The sequence below is a fragment of the Charadrius vociferus genome, unplaced genomic scaffold, assembly GCF_000708025.1.
Source record: "Charadrius vociferus isolate BGI_N301 unplaced genomic scaffold, ASM70802v2 scaffold142, whole genome shotgun sequence".
NCBI lineage: Eukaryota > Metazoa > Chordata > Aves > Charadriiformes > Charadriidae > Charadrius > Charadrius vociferus.
In genome coordinates, this window is record NW_009647025.1 from 2,015,330 (window position 1) to 2,020,681 (window position 5,352).

Genomic DNA, 5,352 nt, shown 5'->3' on the forward strand with positions numbered 1-5,352 from the left:
TTGCTGTATGGCAGCACAGCCTTCTGGCGTGTCAGCCACTCCTCCCAGTTTTGTGTCATCAGCAAACTTGCTGAAGGTACACTCTATCCCTTCATCCAGATCATCAATGAATATGTTGAACAGGACTGGGCCCAGTACTGACCCGTGAGGGACACCACTTGTTACTGACCTCCAACTAGACTCTGCGCCACTAACCACAACCCTCTGAGCTCTATCTGTAAGCCAGTTCTCAATCCACCTCACTGTCCATTCATCTAAGCCACACTTCCTAAGCTTGCCTGTGAGGATGATGTGGGAGACAGTGTCGAAAGCCTTGCCAAAGTCAAGGTAGACAACATCCACTGCCCTCCCCTCATCCACCCATCTAGTCACTATTCATATTCAGTAGTCTTCATAAAAAGGTCATTTATCGGATGGTGTGGTCTCATAACATCGCTAAGCAGCTAGTCTTTTATTATTCCACAGTGATGCACAGAGATCCCAATCATCCATAAGGAGTCCTTGAACATGTCCTTTCCTTAGGATAGCAATGCACGCATGACGTTGAACGCCAGACCATTCGCAAAGCATGCTTGGTGATACATAATGCAAGGCTGACAAAGCTGGCAGTATTCTATTTTAAAAAGAAAAAAAAAAGAAAAGATAGTCTGAGGTGAAAAAAAAAATGAAGTATTTTCACAGTTCAAAAAATAAAAAGTTCAAAAAGATTTCAGAAAGTACTATCTTGGCTGCACTCCAAAGCACTTCAATGTTGACTGCCAAAGGATTAAGTCTCCAGTTAGATAAAAATATCTGTGTATAAACACACGCACACAAACACAAACACAAACACATTCAATATATGTCTAAAAACCTCTTCAAATAGTATTAAATGATTCAAATTGGCACAACCATGAAGATTTCAGACGAGACGCAATTCCTCAATAACTGTTGCTTTACCCTTGCCTCTGAGGTCCACAGAAACTTTGCCAGAGTGAGACTCTGTGAAAATCCAAGCTCCAAGCACATCTCCTGCCTTACTGCCACAGCGCAGGAGGTGTCTCTTCCAGCAAGACTTACAGCTGCTTTCCAGAATTAGGGCACCATGTGCCCTGCAGCACCTTATCTCCCACACTAATAGGGAGACTGCAAACACAGGTAAGCCTATTTTTCAGCTATTAGCTTTTAATAATTCTGGAAACTTGCTCTGAGTTTATTTATTAATTAATATTTATTTAAGTTTGTTCTGAAGTCAACTGCCGCTTGTACCACTACCTAGTTTCCAGTGCCATTTTACTGTGTCACCTCTGAAAAATCCTGTTTTCCCAAAAAGGGAACGAATCCCATAAATATCTGGCAAAAGGGGTGCTGTCTAAAGGCACGGATCGTTCTTCTCTTGGTAAGTGTGAAGCTCAATAGCAAGTGTAACTGAAATTGTGGTAACTAATAAAAATGTGTCTTTGGCTGGAACATGCAACTGCCCGGCAGCTTGGCCAGCGGTCAGGTGGTCGTGTCCATTAACTTCACACCACCTTATTTTTTATTAAATGGCTGCTTTCGACACCTAGGAGAGAGAACATTGATTTAATGACAGAGGGAGGGACCTGCAGCTGACAAAGCAGTAATTAAATACTTCATTGAAAGCTGCATGTCATTCAGTCGCTTGTAAGTCGTGATGAGGCAGGGAGGAAGTCCATGCTAACTAGATAAGCATAGTGCATAGAATGACCAAGAAGAAATAAGAAAAAGGGTTGCATTTCAGCACATGATACTTAAGGTGAATATAAGAGTAATTCTTCCTGCAGGTGAATATATTTGGAAGCCAACAATATTCTGAATATTCAGCGACTATTCAGCGAATATTCAATTCAACATTCTGAACTGAGCCTTGAGGTTTGAGCTCTCCTCTGCCGTTAAGCACTGTCACTAACGTGAAAGAGGTTGCTGGTAACACTAACCCAGCTGGATCAATACATGGGCAGGAAGGTTTTGTCAGAAGACAATGGACACTTCAACAGCTGCATGTGGAATGACAGCTGAAGGAAAGAGATGATTTCTTAAGGATTTTAAGCTGCTTTTTCCCCCCAGGTGCGCAAAATTATTCCAAATACTTAAGTGGTGTCGCTTTTCTACACAGAGCATCACAGGAAGATTACTGGAGGAATTCTGTCACAGTCGGACAAGTGACTGAAGACAAAAAATGAAACGCGAGCTTAGCACAGCTCACAGGGTTTCCTTTGGTGTAGGTTGGATCAAGGTCTGTCATTAGAATATATACAAACAGAAAACAGGGCTTCCTCTCTTGAGGATTTTGTAACCTGAAGTGGTGAAAAGGCGCATTCAAGGGAAGCTTGAGAGCGGTTTGTGAAATAACAACACTTATCGCCGTGATACTTTGCCACTTTGTGGTATCATAGGACACATCATAACTTAAAAAACTAAATGAAAGGATAAGTAAGCAAGAGAATGCTCCATGCCTCCAGGCCAAGTAGACCACTGGCTGCTCCATTAAAATATTTAATTGTAAATCTTTATATGCTTCTCCAGAATTTGAATGTGCATAGGGCAGTGTCTCTGGGTAAAGCTGCTCAGAACTGTGCATCTTGATTAATGCAAGCAAAATGAATTTTCAACACAATTAAAATTGTCCACATGGAATATTCCTCAGTACTGAGGAGCTATCATCACTTTCTGTGAAAAAACTATAGGAATGTTTTGGTTTAGAGTGGTTTGGCTATTAATCTGCATCTGTCTTTGCCTGATGAAAGCTGTAGTTGGAATGCTTTGAGTTTACTTTATCCTCTACAGGCAAAGCCTTGTAGCTAGACCTGTATCTTCCTGCTGTGCCATGGCTGCCTTTGTCCACATTTTCAGTAGAGTAATGGAGGAATTTGATGTGTCTCTCACCTTTGGCAGGAGCAGTGTGCTGTTTTACAGCAGCCCAGGTTGGAATATACATTATTGTACTGCTGCTGCTGAAACCAGAGAGGCTGTATGGATTTAGCAGAAGGTAAAATTCAGATAAAATTTATGAGACTTAAGAAACTGTAAGATGTTTATGATCTTTGTGTAAACACTTGGAAATTGGGATTTATAGAGAGTGTATTCACTAGAACACCTGTTGAGAACAAGATGAATGGCCAGTCTAGACTGAACACGAGGCTATTACAAAAATGATGGATGATGTTACTGTTTTTGGAGATTAGTTAGAACTGCTGGAACTCCTGGCTACTGTTCGCTGTATTTCTAAATTGCCACGGTATCCTGATGGTGAGATACTGAGGCATATATTACATGACCTGTCTGCAGACTGCATGATGAGTAGAGAGAAATACATTTTACATTCTCTTTTTAGTCTAAAAAATGAACTATCAAATATTGATGTCATTTAGATTAAATAATTCAGAAACTCATTCAGTAAAAGAAAAAAAATTATTACCATTCTACGTTTTGCTAGACTTACTAAAGGTGACTGTGCTTTAATTATGTGCTGTAATTTGGACCATAATTCAAGCATTCAATTTTTAATTCAGCCACTCCACTGTTTTGGTATTTAGATTAAAAAAAAAAAAAAATAAAGACAAAAAGAAAGAAGTCAAAAAACAGCTTCTGCTAGCTAAAAGACAATTAATTTCACAAGAGGATTTAAAAAGGCACAGATCTCACTGAATTCTTAATAAAACACAGTATCATTTGAATCTAAGCTGAAAAAAATCAGCTGAAAAAAAGCTTTTGTCCTTCTGATGTCAGTTCAACTGTTTGCAAAACTAATATCCAAATGTCACAGGTCAAAGTACACAATTAGGAGTGACATTCCAACTACAATTTTTATTAATGGTATCAGTATTCTTTGAAAGCCAATTCCAATCACAGGCACAGAAATAATTTAAAACATGATTTAAAGAGCATGGGGGTAAATCACAAACAAATCTTTTTTATAGAAAAAAGGCCATTAGCTTTTGCACACAAACTGCTTTCAGAAGCCTACAAGGTACGCGCAGTCTGAGTTTGCCCATGCTAATATTCTTCATCATGTTTCTTCCATCTATGTTACCCTAAAGGACAATTTCTTCTTGAGTTTGGAAACTGGGATTTCAGATTTGCGTTGGGTGAGCGTAAAGCCTGTTGCATGTGAGAAGAAGGCTCAGTGTTACTGAGCTTTCCTTGCCAAAGAGCCTCTCTAACAGGAAGGTTGGAGATGATGTGGGTTAGATCTTGCTTCTTCCCAAGTGCACAAGGTTGATCAATTCCAGGGAATTTGCTTTCAGGGTACACAGTACCGTATGACCTTTCAAATTCACTTCATATTCACCATAAGCATCGCATGGAGCAGGTCAGCAGTGTTCAGAGCACAGTGGCCGCAGTCAGACTGTCTGCGGCGTGCGGCATGTGTGGCAAGCACACTTGTTAGGTCCAAACGTAAGGCAGCAGCACGTGATCAAAAGCGCTTTCTGCACAGCAGGAAGGGATGAAAGCTGCACCGTCCGGCTCAACATTTGCTACTGTACACTGCAGCCCCAGTGGCTACAGGGACGCTAAACAAAATAAATCAGACCTAATCTCTGGCCCTGAGGCATACTGGTACAGCACAGCTTGAATCCCTACGGCTAAAATCCCTTACTCTCCAACACCGAGTTGTCATACTTGGGCTGCCTTTGGGGATGGCTCCCGGCCCATGCTGGCCCTTGATCAACAGCCAGGAATTGCTTGGGAGACTCCTCACAGGCATGCACCAAAAAACATGCCAAGAAAGGACTGTGCAAACAATTTTGTGGTGTGGACTGTATTAGCTCTGCTTAGTTTTCTAGGGCAGATAGATAATGGGCGGATCACGCATACTTGGGCAGTGAACGAGGGCAGCACGATCCCGGCCACCCCGGATAGTCTCATTCATCTGCCACGAACTGGTCCTCCCTCACCTGCTCTGACCCAGGGAGCTCCTGACTTTTCACTTTCCAGGCCCCCTCCTCTCTTTCCCCTTATGCAGGAGAGTCTCACTGGTTTTTCTCCTTAAGGGCTCTCAGCACAGGCAGCGCCATACGAAGCTTAACAAGGTGCACACACTCAGCCCCTGTCAGATCCTATTGAAATGAATGCCCTGCAAAAATAAAAATAATTACTGAAAGATCGGCTGCTGCTCCGCAATGTCAAGAAGTGATTCTAGACATACGATGTTGTCTCTGTTTCAAAAATGCCAAGCAAGCCACAGCAGCTAGTATTTAAAGGTGTGCAGAGTAAAATACATTGCAGGTTACTTTCAAAAACTCTCACAGCAGATCACATAAAATGTAGCCTTGCCAGATCCTGCAAGACAGAAAATTTGAGCTGGTTGAAAACTGCTTAACAGAGGAAAAGAAGAGCAATGTGAAAATC